Source organism: Castanea sativa, chromosome 1 (genome assembly GCF_040712315.1).
Source record: "Castanea sativa cultivar Marrone di Chiusa Pesio chromosome 1, ASM4071231v1".
NCBI classification, from domain to species: Eukaryota; Viridiplantae; Streptophyta; class Magnoliopsida; order Fagales; family Fagaceae; genus Castanea; species Castanea sativa.
In genome coordinates, this window is record NC_134013.1 from 52,651,093 (window position 1) to 52,671,736 (window position 20,644).

At 42.6% G+C, this 20,644-nt stretch overlaps 1 pseudogene; it reads right to left on the minus strand.

Annotated features, from left to right (window-relative positions):
* Positions 1-15,883: 15,883 nt before the first annotated feature.
* Positions 15,884-19,775, minus strand: LOC142629478 (uncharacterized; annotated as a pseudogene).
* Between the last annotated feature and the right edge of the window lie 869 nt (positions 19,776-20,644).

The following is a 20,644-nucleotide window of genomic DNA, read 5'->3' on the forward strand; positions in this document are numbered from 1 at the left end:
GACATTCCCTTTTGTGCTAGTTAATAAAGAATTGTCGTGGTATTTGAGAATGGTGAAATTGTTCCTTTTTTTCACTTTCATTGGCTGTGGACAAAATGTGATTTTCTGTGCTGTATGTGATCTATTTTGATAAAATAATGATTTAAAATTTAATAAAAAATTGATAAAGTTTCTCTCCAAACTAGACTTTCATCTCTCCTTTAAAAATTAACATCCCTTTTTATTTTGAAAATTTAACGATTTAATTGCATGTTCTTATATGCATGTCAAATTTGAAATTTTGTTCAAATTGGATATTAATTATTATTAGATTCATAAACCTATTAGTGTGTATAATTTAAGACCACAAAAACTTGAAATTTAAGAATTTATTTGATGACATGATTTTTTATATTCTTGAAATTTTACAAGCATGAAGTATATAATAAAAAAAATGTAATTTATCAGTGGAATTGTCTAAATTCACATTCAATAAAAGATATCCAAAAAAATTTGGTTAGAATGCAATTGCAAATTACACTTCTTTAAGTTTTTGGGGTATCTGGATTTTAAACATTAAATTATAGAATTTGAATTTTATCCATTGAAGTTATATTTTGCTTGCATTAAAAACCATTCCATCCATATTTTCTGTTCAGTATTACACAAGATCAAATAAAATAATATCATGTAATTTTTATTTTGTCATGTCAACTGTCAAAATGAAATTTGTAAAATCTAAAAATTATAAAGAAACTACCAACAACAAAATATTTAATCTAACGTTTTCTTTTCTCGGCATCCAACCAAAATTTCAGCTACCAAACCCAACTACCACATCATGGCATCACCGCAGTGAGAATTTTTCCAGAATCCAAACAAAATAACAACCACAAACCCACATGGTAGGGATCATCAATAGAACTTGAGTGATGAGCTAGTTCATTTTGTGGTAGCTATAGGTTAGCTATAGCCACGTTTTTTGTAAACATGGCCAAAAAAAACTTTTTTGTAGTGTAGTTACTGCTACCAAGGAGTTTTTGATGATCCTTAGTTGATATTGCATGTGCAATCTAGGAACGCAGGTTTTAGAATTAGTATGGATTAACAATGTAATTTTTAATTTTTTTTTTCTTGTCTTTATAACAAGATGTAAGAATAACATTGATTTGATATTAAAATTTTTCTGTGTTTTGATATAAGTGCAAGAACTGAAGTAATATTTGTTTATTTATTTTCTGATATTATTTGATACGGAACTAAGCTTGAGCAACAATCACACCAAACATATATTCGACATCTCATATTGGAGTTCAGGTCTTACAGATTAATTTTTTATTTTTTTTTGGTTGGAGATTGAGTTGCATTGGAGAGACAATAAATAATGTGAATTAGGGTTTTGAACTTCTAAGAATAGTAAAATTTACTTCTCGACACCAATTAAATAGGTAGTCAATTTCTTCACCCTATTTCATTTAAAAAAAAGAAATTTCAAGTATCACAAAAGCCATTTTTTATTTATTAAACTCACAACAATTACTTCTTTAACAAATAATAGATTTTTCTTACACACTAAGAAAATCCAAATAGATAACCTAGGCAAAATAGTATTTTGAGCCAATTAACTTGTAAAACTTATTTATGACTTGGTTGTACTAAACCCAAACCACATAACAAGGAGCAATACCAAGTCTAAAGCAACATTGAATGAATGAATGCTCATTGTAACCCGACTCCACAGGACCTGAACTCCAATATGAGATATAGATTAATATTTCTAGTGCGATTGTTGCTCAAGCAAAGATCCTTAGCTTAGCATATATTCACCTTCGTATCAACTAATACTACACTTATGTCATAACAGATAAGAAAATTTCTAATGTCCAATTAATAGACGTAATTCTTATTACTTCCTGGAAGGAAGACAGAGAAAAAGAAAACTGCATTATTGTCCCATAATAATAGAAAACTGCATTATTGTCCCATAATAATACGTACATTCCTAGTTTGCCCATGCAATATCAACTAAGTATCAATCACCAAAAAAAAAACCCGGTGTAGCAGTAACTTCCACAGACATGACTTGGTCATCACTCAAAGTTCTGTAGAAGATCCCTCTCCTTCCTCAAGATCACTGCCACCGCCATTGTCATCACTCCTTTTCTCTTGAAATCGTGGGGGTGGTATCAGACCAGATTCAATTGACTCTATATCCTCCAGTAGATGTGTGTAGTGTGAGCTTATTTGAGTAGGGGTTTTGGTAGTGATCAACACAGCAAGTTTCTCCCACTCACCTTTTTCAAAGAAATCATAGTGCATTGCAAGAGCATGCTCGAACACTTTATTTTCTTCCCAAGTCCATTCACTCGGCCCTGACATGGTTTCAGAACAAGAACTATGACGGTCATTAATGAAGCAAAACAATCAATAGGGGCAGCGATGTTTTAGGTTAAAGCTATGCTTTGAAGTTGAAAAATATAGAACATCTACGAATTTAAACTAGAATCCACCGACTGAACTTCGGCTAAAGTTCCACGAATAGAAAATTTTAAATTCAAAAGATTCTTACAAGATTTGATACTTACCGCAAAAGTAATTAAGTTCCACGTTAAATCAAGTCTTAAAACTATGACCTCGTGATATACAATTGGCTGCCTGTAGGATAAAATTAATTGAAAGAGGGGATTTAAAAGAGAGCATGCTTTGATCGTTTGATGTATATGTTACTAAAAGTAATTAAGTTCCACATTGTTACGAGGTTTTGATTTGAACTTGGACCAAATTTTAGGAACATAAATTGTACTTCACATCATTTTTGATCGTTTGATGTATATGTTACTGAGTCTTTATTGGAATTCAAAACTAATTGTAAATTATAGAGCTAAATGGTTTTTTTTTTTTACCTATGTTTCTTAAAAGAAAAATTAATTTACATATGCTTGTGATGAATTGAATTGCAGAGATTGGGATTGTGAGTCCTAGTTGCCAATATCCATTAATTTTTTGTTTTGGATCTTTTGATGTTTTTGTTTATGTTTGTTGTTAGGGACATATTCTATGTAATTGGCTAATCTTTTTACAAAATGCACTTTACTTGTAATTGAGTAGATTTAGGATGAGTTTAAGATTTCAAAAAATATGTTGTCCAAGTCAAATGTTAAAGTTGTAAGTGCACAATTGCACCTGGACCCAAAGACAATTATGGGCTCAGGCCCAATGAGCCTTAAACAATGAATATTGTAGAGTGTGAGCTTGAAATCTAGATTAGAGGTACTGGGAACTTGATCACAGACTATGGTATGCAAACACTTGTAAATAATGAATGATAATTACAGATGGACCTCCTCGGACGTGAGCCGAGAACTACTTTTGTATTATTTCTCTTTCTTTCTTAAAGATTACAATTCTTCCTCATTCCCTTTTGGTTACAGACTGCCCCCCGAAATACTTCTTTTTCTGATGTTTTATCCACGTGTTGCTCAAATCCCCTCCCCCCTAGATATTTCTTCTCTTAGTGCCTTTGAATAGTAACCAGAAGTTTCAGTTCTACTGTTCAGGGGTCATTTCCCCATTAATCCGGCCAGGGAGGTAGGTGCAGAGCCTTTAATGTGAAGGTGGCAGCCTTTGCTTATGATATTTTTCTAACACCGGTGTATCTAGAAGGTTTAGGGTTTCCTCCTCTTAACCAACAGTCTTTCTGGAATTCTGCTTTGACCTTCGTAGTGAACCTTCAAGTTCTTTAGGGTCTGTCCGAGGAGAAACTCACCCTCGGATGTGTCCTCGGACCCTCGGAGTATGGGCTGATTCGCAGTACTAACAAATTCTTAGCTCAAGAACAGATCGACCCTCCTTGCTAGAGCCCAAAGGCCCAAATGCCCGCTTAGGTCCTTTTACTCCCCACAATAGCCCCTCAAAACTCTATTTTTCAACATCCGAGGAGAAAAATAGGGTTTTGATCCAGCGAGAACTTACCCCACACGTTTTGTAAATAACTGCGCGTGTGGAGATCGTTTCGTGTTCCAGAGGATGCCATTTGGCGATTTTAATTTCAAAAACGCCCACATTTATTACCGTGAGTTACACCTTGTCCCCCACGTTCAACGGTGAGATGAGCATCTAACGGCCCTTGTTACCCCCTGAAAATTTGGGCGAGACGAATGCAATTTCAAGGCCGCTTCCCGCACGTCGTGACGCTTTGGGAACCTGCGCCTTCATTTATTTCTTCAGAGGCTAATCCCATCAAAACATCAATAATCACCTTTTCTCTGCAGAAATCCGTGGAAACTTGCACAACTTCAAACTTGTAAGTTCCTATTCTTCTTCTTTAACCCATTCTTCTCGGATCCTGTCCTCAGCTCCCATTTTAACCGTCCTCCCTTTTAAAACTTAGTCTTTCGTTCCTTTCTAATGGGAAAGTTTAAGTGTTTAGTTGACACCGCTGCCGGGATGGAAGGTTTTAGAACCAAATATCGTATTCCCAATGACGTAGGTTTAAGATACTGTTCGGCGGAAGCCGTGGCTGGGTCTAGGAAAATGGGAGAGGTTATCATCCCCATGATTGCCTTCATAGAAGGTGGGATGACCCTCCCTATGAGAAGCGTGACCAGGGAATACCTCCGCAACCACCGGTTGTGTCCTGACCAGTGTGCTCCCAACGTCTTTAGAGTCTTAGGAAGCGTCGATGCTCTAAACGAGCAGATGGGTCTAAACCTTACCTGGCATGACGTCGCCTTTATGTACGAATGCCATAAACTTACTGGGGTAGGCTATTACATCAAATCCCGCTCTAGCGTAGTTAGGTTGATTTCTTGTCTGCCTAAGTCCAATAAAGGCATGAAGGACGACTACCTCATCGCCTCAGGCAACTGGCACGACGGCCCCCACTGCCCAGTCGAGTGGGGAGATCCAGGTGTGACTCCTTAGGATCTAACTTCCTGCCCCATAGCTCCATTTGAACATCTTAAAATGTCCATTTACGTTTACTGAGCATTTTAACTTTAGTTTATTACATTTCCTACAAATCTGACCATGTTTGTCTGTTTTGGTGTCTTTCTTTGCAGATAAACAATTCGTCCGCCCGCGCCTGAGCCATTGCAACGTTGCAGATTTGAACTGAGTGCTACACTCAGAGGTGTTTGTGAGTGAAGATTTGCAACTGAGAGCGGCTCATTTGATATTAGGGTACGACCCTATCTCCTCAGACTTCCAGGAGATTGAGAACGCTATCGTTGCGGGTGACCGGAGGCGAAGAAGGATTCACGTAGCCAGACCACACTTCTTAGCCGACCACGACATTCCTGACGACCCCCACACTGTATTGTACACACAACCCATTGCGGCAATCCCCCTCGCCACGCACTCTCAAGCAACAGCTGTTCCAGAGGAGCAAGTGTCTTCGTCGAACACGTTAGACGAGGAGATAAATAAGTTTCAACTTGAGGACGTCCAAAGGCCTCGTGGAAGCCCATTTGTCGTCCTCTCCGACGAGGAAGAGGAAGCCGCCGAGACCTCTGGGATAGCCGGTCTAGTGATAGCACGTCCAGACGACAGCTCTATTGAGGAGGAAATGGACGTGCTTAAGGATCTCCTGACCGCAAGAGGGGAGCAAGTTGCCAAAAAGGGGGCGAGGGGATCCCAAGCTCCCCCAGCCTTGCCACCACCCCCTCCTCCGGTCGAAGATCCTAAGAAGAAAAGGAAGGTGGAGGCCGAGGGGGTTGGTGGCGAGAAGCAAAAGAAGTTGAAACAACAGCCACCGCCGGCTCAGCAGCAAAAGCTGGACAAGGGCAAAGGGCGCGCCCGTTCAGTTGAAAGCGGGGAGATCAGAGACATGGCCGAGGTGCGCCGAGCACCAGCTATGTGGTCTCCCGAACTGAGACTGGATGGAGCGCCAATTCCACTCCAGTCGAACATCAGGTTGTTCTAACAAGGCCATGCCCTCCACCTAGCCGAGGCGTTGAAGCGTCCTTTTCTGCTGCCCAAGGACATGGAAGCCTTGGAGAAGATGAGCCAGCCTCAGCTATTCCTTTCATTAAAAAGGGATTTAGCTCTGGTAAGTTTCACCTCACACTTATATTCTAGGTTCATTTGTAAACACTTTACCACAGTTAACCCCCTGACATTTTTTTTTTTTTGCAGGCCATCCAAGAAGTTTTCGCGGCCGAGAAGTTCGTGGAGGATTCTCGGAAGCGAGCTGGAATGGAGCAAGAGCTACGGCAAGAGACAGAAAGGTCCCTACGCCAGGCCTGAGCAGAAAATGGGAAGATCACATCGCAGCTGGCCGATCTAAAAAGAGAGAAAGATGGTGCCGAGGCCAGCTTAAAGACGATGGAGAACCAAGTGGAGGGGCAACGTAAGCTTCTTCGCCAAAAGGACGACGAGCTCTCCCAAGCCCAATGGGCACGCTCTGACTTGGAGAAGGAGCTTACGCGGATGAAGGAGGAGGCTCACACCCACAAGCGCTCATTGGAGGCCGCTAAGCAGGCCAGCTATCAGGAGGGAGTAACTGCAACGCAGGAACAGTTGACAGAAGTCTTTGCGGCCTTGTGTCGAGAGTACTGTCAACAGGTCTGGGGAGAGGCCTTGAACACAGTAGGGGTTCCTCAAGCTTTCGAGCTGAGGAAGCCCGAGAACGTTTGGCTTCCCCTAGACATACAGGAGATAGAAGACCCTCCTGTTGTTGCCTCTCCCGCCCTTCCTCCCGTGGTGCTAGAACTCGTTCCTAATCCTACAGAACCTGAAGGTTCTCATAAAGAGAAGGACAGGTGTGAAGCTGCCGAGTAGGAGCCAAGCCAGAATGTGGAGCCCATCCTTCCTCCAACAGACAAAGGGAAACGAGTCTTGTCTACCTTTGAGTTGGAGCTGAAGAGCACAGAGGCTGGCAGTAGCTCCCTCCAAGACCCCCCTCCCAACGCTTAGGGCCTAGCATAGGATTTTTTCTGTACTTTACAGTTTTCTTCAAGTAATGATGTATTCTGCTTATAATTAATGAAGAACAATGTTTATTCAACCTTTATTCAAGTTGTATTTATTTTACTTTATTCTTTTTGTGCTTTGTCATGAAAGTTCTCACTAACACATAGTTAAAGGAAGAACAGAATAAATAAGTTTAACTCCACTCAGTTAAACAATTATAACTTTTAAACACCCATATGCATACTTGCTTTGCAAAGCATATCGTTCAAGAATCTGGCAAAAACTAACTTAGCTTGGATGGTATGCAGTGCCTTACTTAGAAAGCCCACATGATAGTTAAACTTTGTAATCCGAAATATCAATTTTAGTAGAGTGTAAGGTTCGAAGATCATACCTTACAGAATCTTTATTTCGATATTTACAGCTGCTTACCTTAAGATCCAATTTAACAGATGGTAAGGCATTTGACTTCCACAAAGTATGTGATAAGAATAAGAACAATGTCTAAACAATAAGATATCAAGGTTCTGTTTAACAAATGATAAGATATCAATTTCCATAGGGTTTGTGGTCCGAGGACCATACTTAACCAAGTTTCTGTTTGACACTTAAGAATAGTGACTTCAAATGTTAATTTTCCCAAAGTAGGAGGTCCGAGGACCCGGCATAACTAAGGATCTGTTTAACAAATGATAAGATATCAATTTCCACAAGGTTTGTGATCCGAGGACCATACTTAACCAAGTTTCTGTTTGACACTTAAAAATAGTGACTTCAAATGTTAATTTTCCCAAAGTAGGAGGTCCGAGGACCCGACATAACTAAGGTTCTGTTTAACAAATGATAAGATATCAATTTCCACAAGGTTTGTGATCCGAGGACCATACTTAACCAAGTTTCTGTTTGAAACTTAAGAATAGTGACTTCAAATGTTAATTTTCCCAAAGTAGGAGGTCTGAGGACCCGGCATAACTAAGGTTCTGTTTAACAAATGATAAGATATCAATTTCCACAAGGTTTGTGATTCGAGGACCATACTTAACCAAGTTTCTGTTTGATACTTAAGAAAAGTGACTTCAAATGTTAATTTTCCCAAAGTAGGAGGTCCGAGGACCCGGCATAACTAAGGTTCTGTTCAACAAATGATAAGATATCAATTTTCACAAGGTTTGTGATCCGAGGACCATACTTAACCAAGTTTCTGTTTGGCACTTAAGAATAGTAACTGTAAGCCCCAGAGGTATTTATAACTTTGAACTGTTAACTAACAAAAGCACATTTTATTAATAATAATACCTTCGAAGGTTATTTACATTCCATGGGCGTGGTACAATTCTTTCATCTAGGTCAGCTAGTCGATACGACCCTATGCTTGCTACTGAAACAATGCGATAGGGCCTTCCCAGTTTGGTCCTAACTTACCGCAAGCTGGGTTCTTAGAAGCACCCACAACTTTTCTTAGTACAAGATCCCCAGGTGCGAGTGGCCTTAGCTTCACGTGGGCATCATATCCCCGTTTAAGCTTCTGTTGATAATAAGCCATTTGGACCATAGCTGCCTCGCGTCGTTCCTCAACTAAATCCAGGCCTTTCTCCAGGAGGCCATCGTTATTCTCCGGGCTAAAAGAACTCGTCTTTAGGGTGGGAAAACCAAATTCCAGGGGTATCACCGCCTCGGCTCCATGAGTCATAGAGAATGGCGTTTCCCCCATGGACCTGCGCGGTGTAGTCCGATATGTCCACAGAACATGTGGGAGTTCTTCTACCCATCTACCTTTTGCCTCGTCCAACCTTTTCTTGAGCTCACTGACTATGACCTTGTTAACGGCCTCGGCTTGCCCATTTCCCTGAGGATAAGCTGGGGTGGAGTATCTATTTATGATGCCCATATCACCACAATATTTCCTAAAAGCCTTGCTGTCGAATTGAACGCCATTGTCCGAGATAAGTGTGTGTGGTATACCGAATCTAGTGACGATGTTTTTCCAGACAAACTTCTTGGAATCAACGTCTCTGATATTTGCTAAGGGCTCGGCCTCAACCCATTTAGTGAAGTAGTCTGTCCCCACGAGAAGCCATCTTTTGTTTCCTATAGCCCTCGGAAATGGCCCCACTATGTCCAATCCTCATTGTACGAAAGGCCAAGGACTGGAGAGAGGGTTGAGAACCCCTCTAGGTTGATGAATATTAGGGGCGAACCTCTGGCATTAATCACATTTTCGGGCATAGTCCTGAGCCTCCCTCTGCATATTGGGCCACCAATAACCCTGAGTCAGAGCTCTGTGGGCTAAGGATCTTCCCCCGGTGTGACTCCCACAAATCCCTTCATGCAGTTCTTCTAGAAGTGCTTCCGTTGATTTAGGGTGCACACATAACAAGTATGGTCCCCAGAAGGATCGCTTATAAAGTTTCTGGTCCTCGGACAACCAGAAACGTGGCGCCTTTCGACGTATCTTATCTGCTTCAGACTTGTCCTTAGGAAGGATGTCGTTCTTAAGAAAAGATATGACCGGGTCAATCCAACTAGGTCCAGGCCTTATTAGATGGATGCGAGCTGCGTTGACGGTAAGAGTTGGCTCTAGCAAATCCTCTACGAGGATAATCCCTGGGCAATCCACGAGCCGAAGACGTTGCCAATGTGGCCAAGGAGTCCGCGTATGGGTGTTTCCACTCCTAGAAATGTGAGCTAAGACGAAGGAGTCAAATTCGGCTTGCGACGCTTGACTGGGCCAAATATTCTTGCATTCTTGGGTCCCTAGCCTCCATGGTCCCGTGACACAGCCGACCACAGCGGGAGTCCGAGAACGCATGGACTTCCTTTCCACCCATCCTATGTACCATGTTCATGCCCACCAAGACTGCTTCGTACTCGGCCTCATTATTAGTAGCCGAGAATGATAGCCTCAGAGATTTCTCGAAGACAATTCCCTCAAGGGATATCAGGACAAGTCCGACACCAGACCCTCTCTGATTAGCTGCCCCATCCACATACACTTTCCAAGTCGGAGGTGCTGCGGCTGTGATCACACCAACTGATTTTTCATCCATGTGTGCTTCTTTCAGAGTTTCTTCTAGCAATGGCTCGATAAACTCTGCCACCAAGTTAGCAAGGACCTGGCCTTTCACCGAGGTGCGAGGCTTGTACTTAACGTCAAAGGCTCCCAAAATGGTTCCCCACTTTGCCACCTTGCCAGAGTAATCGGAGCTGCGTAACACCGCCTTGAGAGGCAATTGGGTCAGAACCACCACAGTATGGGACTGGAAATAATGAGGAAGCTTCCGCGTGGCATGAACTATGGCCAGAAGTGCTTTCTCCAAGGGTAGATAGTGCACCTCGGCCTCATTCAAAGACTTACTAACATAGTAGACCGGTCTTTGCACCCCGCTTTCATCCCTTATGAGGACTAGGATGACCGCGTGGACGGCCACTGCCAGATAAGCAAACAAGACCTCGTCCACCTCGGGGCGAGACAAAATGGGTGGCCGAGAAAGGTATTGCTTAAGCTATTGGAAAGCTAACACGCAGTCCTCGGTCCATTGAACCCCTTTCCATTTATTCAACAATTGGAAGAAAGGACGGCACCGGTCAGCTGACCGAAAGATAAATATGCTCAGTGCGGCAATCATTCCGGTCAATTTCTGGATTTCTTTTGGGTTCCGAGGCAGTTGCAAACCTTGAATAGCCTTGACCTGCGCTGGGTTTACCTCTATACCTCTATGAGTAATCATATATCCCAAGAACTTTCCAGATCCCACGCCAAAAGAGCACTTTGAGGCGTTAAGGCGCAACTTGTACTTTCTTAGCACCTGGAAGGTGTCGACCAAAACTTTAACGTGTGAAGGTATTATTTTACTCTTCACCACCATATCATCCACATATACCTCAATGGTCTTCCCTAATTACTGTTCGAACATTCTGGTCATCATTCTTTGGTAGGTAGCCCCAGCATTCTTCAACACAAACGACATGACCTTATAGTGGTAGTTCCCTGTTGGAGTAATGAAAGCAGTCTTCTCTTGATCCTCCAATGCCAATGGAATCTGATGGTAACCCTGGAAGACATCCAAAAAACTCATACGAGGATGTTCGACAGTGGCGTCCACAAGCTGATCAATACGCGGCATTGGGAACTAATCCTTGGGGCAGGCTTTATTCAAATCTGTGAAGTCCACGCATACTCTCCACGTTCCATTCTTCTTTTTGACCACAACCGTACGCGCCAACCATTCGGGGTAGAAAACTTCTTTAATAGCCCCAACCCTCTTGAGTTTGAGCACCTCCTCCTTGACAGCCTCGGAATGTTCCTTGGAAGAACGCCGAAGTGGCTGCCTTCTCGGAACAATGGCGGGGTTGACATTTAAATGATGACAAATGAAGCTCGGATCTACGCCTGGAGCCTCATAAGGGTCCCACGCAAAAACATCAATATTGCCTTTCAGAAATTCCAACAACTCCATCTTCTCCTGGTGTGGCAAACGTATGCCGACTTGGAAGAACCTCTGCTCGGGGTCATCCGCTATCAAAAACTTCTCTAACTCCTCGCAAAAGAGCCTCCTCTCCTGCCACCGCTCCGAGTGCATCCGAGGAGGTTAATTGCTATATGAGTCTTTGATGAGCAAAGCCGATGACTCGACTTCGTCACGATGAAGCACCTTGCGGCCGATATGCATTACTGTGCCGCGGATTGAGAACTGCCGAGGATCTCTTCAACATATTCCCTAGAGGGGAATTTAACCTTAACATGCAAGGTAGAGGAGACGGCTCCCAGAGCGTGCAGCCATGGCCTGGTGAGGATGGCTGTATATGGGGAGTACGCGTCAACCACAATGAAATCCACCTCAACCGTTTCGAGAGCCGGATTGAACGGGCAAACGAATACGGTCCGTCCCTTCGGCACAACGGCCTTTCCTTCAAAGCTTATGAGTGGCGAGTCATAAGGAGTAAGATCTTCCGCTTCAACCTTAGCCCCTTAAATAAATCGGGGTACATGATATACGCACCACGCACGATCAATCATCACCCTCTTCACGTCATAATTCCCTATCCTGAGAGTGACCACAAGAGCATCGTCATAGGGTTGAATGGTACCAACCTTATCCTCCTCTAAAAATCCCAAGACGGGTAAATTCACCTTCAACCTCTTCGGCTTGCAGCCTGCCTCTTCGGCCTGAGAATGGGAAACCACCATCACCCTAGTGGGACCTGAGTCGGTCCTGCCGGGTGCAGCAAAGATAACGTTAATTGTTCCCAATGCCGGCCGAGATGGATTATTCTTCTGATTGTTTGAACCGGATTGACTGCCCTGCCCATTAGGTTGACACAGGTGCTGCTTCAGTTTTCCTTCACTGACAAGCTGCTCCAGTGGTTCCAAAGGGTCCAACGGTTCTCGGTAGTGTGGCCCACGTCTGATGGTAACGACAAGAGGTTCTGATTCCTCTTCGCAGGGTCTCCTGCCATCTTACTAGGCCACCTGAAGAAGGGCTCCTTACGAACTTTCTCCAGTAATTGATGTACTGGTTCTCGGAACACAGTGTTCACGGTCTGAGGTGCTGCCGAGCCAGACTGCCCGATGTAATCTCTCCTTGGCTTGTTGTTGTGGTATCTGTCCGGCCTGAAATCCCTTCTCTCCTGCAGGATAACCTTCTCCTTACCCTTTCCTTGCTGCTGGTCTTCCTCTACCATTTTGTATTCATCAATACGATTCATGAGGCGACGTACATTGCAGACGGGCTTTTTGGTCAAGGACTTCCTCAAGTCGTGATCAGTTGGAAGGCCTACCTTAAAGGTATTGAGCGCCACCTCATCAAAATCACCATCTATCTCGTTAAACATCTCCCAGTACCGGTCGGAGTATGCTTTTAACATCTCCCCTTTCCTCATGGTCATGGATAACAGCGAGTCCAATGGCCGAGGCACTTTGCTACACGTAATAAACAGCGAAGCGAATGCTCTAGTAAGCTCCCCAAACGAACCTACAGACCCCGATTTAAGGCCGTTGAACCACCTCATAGCAACAGGTCCCAAGCTAGAGGGGAAAACTTTACACATCAGGGTCTCGTTATGAGAGTGCACCGCCATCCTTTGGTTAAAGTGACTCACGTACTCCACCGGATCAGTCCGGCCATTGTAGATGGTAAAGGTGGGCTGGGTGAACCTCCTGGGGAGCCTTCCCTTCTCAATCCTCCATGAGAATGGAGATTTGGAGAGTTGGTGCAACGCCCGACTCATAGAATCGTTCCCCAAGCCCCTAGAAGGAAGTTTCTTGTGTCTGCGAGCTGGCGGGTCGTCCTCCTCACAAGAGGACATTGCGCTGGGGGGTGAGCATGACCTTGAGCTGTAACTACCTCCTCGGACCTCCACTGAAGAAGGATTAGATGAGGACGGTGAAGGCTTCCGTCTGGCGTGGCGTAGTTTTCTTTTCAAACGATTAATCTCCTTCTGCATGGCTTTAGCACCATCCTCGTGGGTGGCGCTGCCCCCGCCATGAGTATGGCTAGCCCTAGGGTATTCTGTATGGACGCTTCCCTCTCGATCCATTCGACGCTCAAGACGCTCGAAAAGATCCTCCGGTTGTGATCCTTGAGATTCTACATGGTGTGAACCTAGGCCTGCCATAGTATCCCAGATCCTCCCAGACTAGATTCCCACAGACAGCGCCAATTGTAAGTGCACAATTGCACCTGGACCCAAAGACAATTATGGGCTCAGGCCCAATGAGCCATAAACAATGAAATTTGTAGAGTGTGGGCTTGAAATCTAGATTAGAGGTACTGAGAACTTGATCACAGACTATGGTATGCAAACACTTGTAAATAATGAATGATAATTGCAGATGGACCTCCTCGGACGTGAGCCGAGGACTAATTTTGTATTATTTCTCTTTCTTTCTTAAAGATTACAATTCTTCTTCCTTCCCTTTTGGTTACAGACTGCCCCCCCTAAATACTTCTTTTTCTGATGCTTTATCCACATGTTGCTCAAATCCCCTCCCCCTAGATATTTCTTCTCTTAGTGCCTTTGAATAGTAACCAGAAGTTTCAGTTCTACTGTTCAGGGGTCATTTCCCCATTAATGCGGCCAGGGAGGTAGGTGCAGAGCCTTAAATGTGAAGGTGGCAGCCTTTACTCATGATATTTTTCTAACACCGGTGTATCTAGAAGGTTCAGGGTTTCCCCCTCTTAACCAACAGTCTTTTCGGAATTCTACTTTGACCTTCGTAGTGAACCTCCAAGTTCTCTGGGGTCTGTCCGAGGAGAAACTCACCCTCGGATGTGTCCTCGGACCCTCAGAGTATGGGCTGATTCGCAGTACTAACAAATTCTTAGCTCAAGAACAGATCGGCCCTCCTTGCTAGAGCCCAAAGGCCCAAATGCCCGCTTAGGTCCTTTTACTCCTCTCAAAAGCCATGAAGATCTGACCAAGAAACAAGTGAAGAAGAGCTGTTCATTAAAGCTCGACAGCAATCTCGACAAAAAACTTCTATCGAGATTTAATGTTGAAGCTGGACACAAACTATTTCTGTCGAGACTTACAAAATCAGAATTTCCAGATCTGATTTTCAGCCTATGCTAAATTATTTGTATAAGATTTCCTTTCTCACAACCCTAGATATATATAAGACTTATTTTAAAGGCCGTCGCATAAAAGAGAGTGCATGCGAAATTGCCCTAGTTCATTATTCTCTTTGTAGAAGCTACTACGTCTTTACGCCAAGGGTTTTGTGATCAAGGAGCTTCCTGATCTTCATTGTTGACGAACTGAAAAACTTTGCAGCCAACAACCTCTTCAAGTTGCTAGAGTTAGTCACGTACTGTGATCCGTGCATCATTGGTTAGTCACGTACTGGGATTTGTACATTGAATGAAAAGTTGCTACTACAATACAAGTACAATTGGGTATTAAGGTAAGGGTTTAATTGTAGATTGGTATTTCGGGATAGGTCAAAGGATTTGGTAAGATTTCTTATACTTGTAACCACTTGTGATTGATAATAGTGGATTCTTGGAAGTGATGACCTTAAATTCACCTAGTGGGGTTTTGCCTTGGTAGTTTTCTTCATTCGTAAACAAATCATTTGTGTCAAATTTATTTTCCGTTGCATTTAGTATAATTGGTGATTTGTTTGTGCTACTACGTTGTTGCATGTAATTTGATTAATTAATTTGCAAGGGGTCAATTCATTTTAACCCAACATTTGTCAATGAGTTTCTTTGTTCAAATTGATAGGCTTTGTCGATAAGATTGGCGTCTTGAAAGATTGCCTTTAAATTGTTTGTGAAAATGCTTGATTGGTTGACATAAAGATTGCCTTGGAGATGATCCAATCTCTAAGCTATGCCAATAGAGCTGTTGTAAAATGATGGCCCATTTGTGAGATTCATCACTTCCATCAGCAAATTATAAACACAAATTTACTTTCATTAAAGAAGTAAATATCTTAAAATTGAAAGGATAACCAGGTGAACTAGCATTACCATCAACTATTTTTCTAGGGAGGAAAAGAATAGAAACTGACAATAGTAGGCGAGAAAAAAGGTTTCAAATCTAGTTGCTTTTAAATTGTGCATAATTTATGCAAAAAAAAAAAAAAAGAGAGCTCAATTTAGGCAAGCAAAAAATTGTGTGTATTCTATATATGTTAAATAACAATCATTTCCAACTCCTTATGCCATAAACGTGAGCATTAACCAATAACCGGCCATAGAAGAGCCATACGCAACAAACATGACAGCATAAAGATATAATGAATTGCATAAAAAATTGAGTTTCAAAAAACATGCCTCAACACTGGCATTAGCACCCTGGGCAGAGCAGGCGAGCCACATAAAGAATAAATTACATCAGAGAAATAAACAACATCAAAATACCACGTCAGGCCTATACCAAAGACAAGAACAAATAAAACCATCTAGCCTGACTCAGCAAAACATGAGAAGACACCAACAAGCTGCGTTCAGTCTCTGGTACTCCACTGAAAAACCAGTAGCCTCTCTTAGGATTTGTTCTGGATGCCGTTGGGTTTTTCAAAACTGAACTTATTTCTCCCGTTCCAAATCGCCCACGACACTGTAGCCCACTGCTCTAGTTCCTGTGGAGTAAGTTTGTCAATCAACAACCTGAACAGGGAGTAAAATTCTGGAGCTTCATTCGGGCATTTCTGGATTTTTCTGCTGCTTAAAGCCCACATGTTTCTGGCTAACGGGCACTCCCACAGTACATGTTCAACAGTTTCTGTACACTGGTAGCACAGCCCACACGTTGGCTCTACCTGCACCTTGTGCCTATGCAGATTTCCCCTTGTAGGCAGCAGGGACGGAACCAGTATTCAAACTTGAGGGGCCAAAGCTTAAAACAAAATTTTTTTTTAAAGAAAATAAAAATTAACATCTATTTCATATTCAACAAAATACTATATATAAAATAAGTGTTTCTTAAACATTTGATATTATAAAAATATCAACAAAGTATAACATATAAAATAAGTGTTTCTTAAACATTTTAACACATTTATCAAAATGGAACTCGACGTTATTTCAGATGAAATCCAAAAAAAAAAAAAAATATATATATATATATATATATATATTTAAGGGCAAATCTTAATTTTTCAAATTACATATGTATACCAGTTGGGGAGGGGGGGGGGGCAATGGCCCCCCTTGCCCTAGTGTGGGTCCGTCCCTGGTAGGCAGAATATTTGAGCATGCTCGCCATAGAAACGTACGTACCTTTGGAGGGACATTTAGTTTCCAGATTTTCTTCTATATTGGCCGATCCATCCTAGCCCTTGAGTGCTCACTTTGTGCTTGGTCCTTTTCGCAGTGCTACTTGGTATGCCAATTTTATGGTGAAATTTTTGCTGCCATTTTCCTTCCAAATTAGGTTGTCTTGTGCTGTGTTGTTCTGCAAAGGAATGGACAGGATTTCCATTCGAGTTCTATACATAAATAGGTCAAAGATTTTCTCCCTATCCCACTGCATTGTCTTGGTGTTCATAAGCTCACATACAAACATTTTTGGCCGAGCCTCCCCCAGAAACACAGGTTTATGGGACAGCCACTTATGCGTTAATAGTTCAATTTTTCTGCCATCTCCCACCTTCCAACACGCTCCCTCCCTAATAATCTCCCGTGCTGCCAGTAAACTCCGCCAAACATAAGAGGGATTATGGCCTAGAGTTGCATCCATGAAAGAGCAATTAGGGAAATATCTTGCTTTATACACCCTATAAAACAGAGAGTGGGTATTATGGATTATGTGCCATGCTTGTTTAGCTAGTAAAGCTAGATTAAAAGCTTGAATATCCCTAAAGCCCATGCCACCCTTCTGTTTAGGAGTGCATAACTTCGACCAATTGATCCAATGGATTTTCGTTTCCTCTTTTGTCTGCCCCCACCAATATTTTGCCAAAGTAGAGTTTATGGTATCACATAAGGATTTGGGATTTTGAAAATTCCCATAGTGCATGTGGGTATTGCTTGAGCCACTGTTTTAATTAAAATTTCCCTTCCTGCCTTTGAGATGTATTTTTCCTTCCACCCCATGACTCTCTTTGAGATTTTCTCCCGAAGCTCCCGAAAAGTATTCACCTTCGACTTGCCACCAACCATTGGGAGGCCCAAATACTTTCCACAATCCTCCATAATTCTTGCCCCCATCATTCTCTGGATATTTCTTTTAACATCGGGCCTTGTATTATGGCTGAAGAAAATAGAAGTCTTTTGCCTATTAATTGCTTGGCCAGATGCTTCCTCATAACACCGTAATAGTCTAAGGAGTTGTTGGCATTCCTCCACAGTAGCTTGGCAAAAAATGAAGTTGTCATCTGCAAACAGAATGTGAGATATGCATACTCCATTATTGCTGGATAAAATTCCATGAAGATTATGAGCTGCAACGACGTGTCTAATCAAGGAGGATAGGCCCTCTGCACATAATAGGAACAAATAAAGGGACAATGGGTCTCCTTGCTTTATACCTCGAGATGGCTTGATGTATCCTTTAGGCTCTCCATTAATAAGCACTGAATATGAAGCAATACAAATAGTCTCCATAGCTAGCTGAACCCACCGAGCATCAAACCCCAATTTGAGCATAATGTTCCTGAGAAAACCCCATTCCACCCTATCATACGCCTTGCTAATATCTAGTTTGATGGCCATCTTCCCCTTCCTCCCTGTTCTTTTATTTCTCATCCTGTGCAAAACTTCAAATGCTACTGTAGTATTATCAGTAATTAATCGGTTAGGCACAAAAGCACTTTGTGAATCCGAAATAACATTTGGCAAGATCAGTTTTAGCCGGTTTGCTAATACTTTTGAGACCAATCTGGAGATAACATTTGTAAGGCTAATTAGTCTATAGTCAGCAACTATTTTAGGCTCATTTATCTTAGGTATGAGTACAATGTGGGCGTAATTCATTTTTCTCAAGAAATGACCCAAGTTCAAAACAGACAACATGGCTTCTATGATATCATTCCCTATTATATTCCAATATTTTTGAAAAAAGAAAGGGGACATACCATCCGGACCTAGAGACTTTGAAAGGTGCATTTGGAAGAGAGCCCGCTTGATCTCATCGGGTGAATGAGGTTGGATAAGTGTTTGATTCATAGCAGGAGTGAAAACCTGATCCACCTTGTCCAAAACTGCCCCTATCACATTTGAATTTGTAGTGGTGTAGAGCCTCTGAAAATATTCCTCTGCCACCCTCTCCTTTTCTTCATTTGATGTGCATCACCGCCCCCAATCATCCATAAAACCAGCAATGTGATTTTTTCTACCTTGTTGGCTAGCTCGTTCATGGAAATATTTTGTGTTCTTGTCACCCATAGGTAACCATATAGCACGTGATCTTTGTCTCCGAGATAGCTCCTCTTGGAATAATAGGGCATTGATCTCACCTTTAACTGCCTGAATCAAGTGTAAATTGCCATCATCATTCCTTGCCTTAAGTTGCTCCAAGACCCTTTTTTTTTCTTCTAGCCTTGTCTTAAAACTTCCCATATTCCTACTCCATGCTACCAAAGCCGATTTGCACTCCCTTATTTTTGAGAATAGCCTAGTTGCCCGAATGAGCTTCTCTACTCCAAGCTTCTCGTATGATGCTTTCACACTCTGGATGTGTAGCCCATCTTTCTTCAAATCTCTTTGGAAATTTTTTCCTTTTTCCGTTGTGTGTATCCCTCTGCAAAGTGAGTAAGATTGGATTATGGTCTGAGTATGATGCTTGGAGGTGCCTTATAGTTGCTTGTGGAAATAATTCCCTCCATTCTATTGTTGCACACACCCTATCAAGCCTCTCTTGAACAAAAGCTTCACCCTGCCTACCATTTCTCCATGTAAAAATATTACCTTGATAACCAATGTCCACTAAACCACAATGTAGCAGTGCACTTTGAAACTCATCCATGAACCTAGGGTGTCTTGGATGACGACCTTGTTTCTTCGATGAACTCAAAATTTCATTGTAGTCTCCAATGCATACCCACGACACTGTATCTCTAAAGTGTAGATGCTTCAAAAGACCCCATATTCATGCTTCCTTTGATCCTCCGGTCTGCCATAGAAACCCGTAAGTCTTCAAGGGGAGTTTGGGTCAGTCAGGATATGAGCATCAATGTGGTTCAAGGAATAGGTTTGGACATCTAGCCTAACCTCATCCTTCCAAAGCATGGCTAAACCACCCAACCTTCGAACACAAGGAACAACAAGCAAGTTGTCATAACGTAAATTTGCTTGAACTTTTCTCATCTCATCCACCGTTTGTTTTGTCTCCATCAGGAACAAAACGTTGGGAGCTTTCTCCCTCACCAAGTGAGAGAGCACTGCACCTGCACAGGGGTTCCCAAGCCCCCTGCAGTTCCAACTTATGATTTTCATTGTGCTCGGCGGGGCTGGACATCAGCCTCCACCGTTTTGCATGATTGATCATTGTGTTGACCTTTTGTTTTTTTTTTTCTCCCGCCTGTGTTACCATCCTTCTGCTCAGCCCCAAGCCTGCATTTTTCCCCCACTACTTCTTTCCTTTCTTCGCTTGAACACCCATGGGTCGGTTTGCTTTGTTTCACAGCTTTGTCTATTTTTTTCCACTTTCATATTTCAGATTTTTGGTTTTCCTGAATATCACGTGTGAGGTCATGTGACCCATTAAATCCAGCCCCAGCTGCTAAGGTTTCAGAGTTTGATGCGCCACGGGTCTCCTCATTATTTTTTTCCATATACGTAACTGGCACAGTTACTAGTCTTCCTCCTAAAATCTCGGTTTCCTGTTCCCCCACTGAGTTATCCGTTACCATATTTGAATAATTAAGTGCGTGATCCATGCTATTTTGATTTGCAACGGGGGCATTTACTCCTTTCTCCATGCATTCATTGACAACTAATTCCTCACTTGTAACAGTTCCTCGGAATGCATCAGTGCCGTTAGCCTCACACCTCTGTTGCTCACGCGGTGGTTGTGGCTGATCCTTTGCTCGTTCATTGGCCCTTTCCGCATTATGTTGTGGTGGACTTGCTTGCTTCTTCCCTCGTGGATCCTTCGCCCCTCTGCTTCCAGCCTTGAGCCACTCTCCATAAGGCTTGTCTTCCTCAGTGTTTGATATTGGATGGTGTCACTCCCTAGCTTCATGTCCGATTAGCCCATAGTTGAAACACAAGCCAACCAATTGCTCATACTGGAAAGCGATCTGCACTTTATGCCCCTCCAGACTTAGAATTGGAGCACCTGTCTTGATTGGCTTCTTCAATGG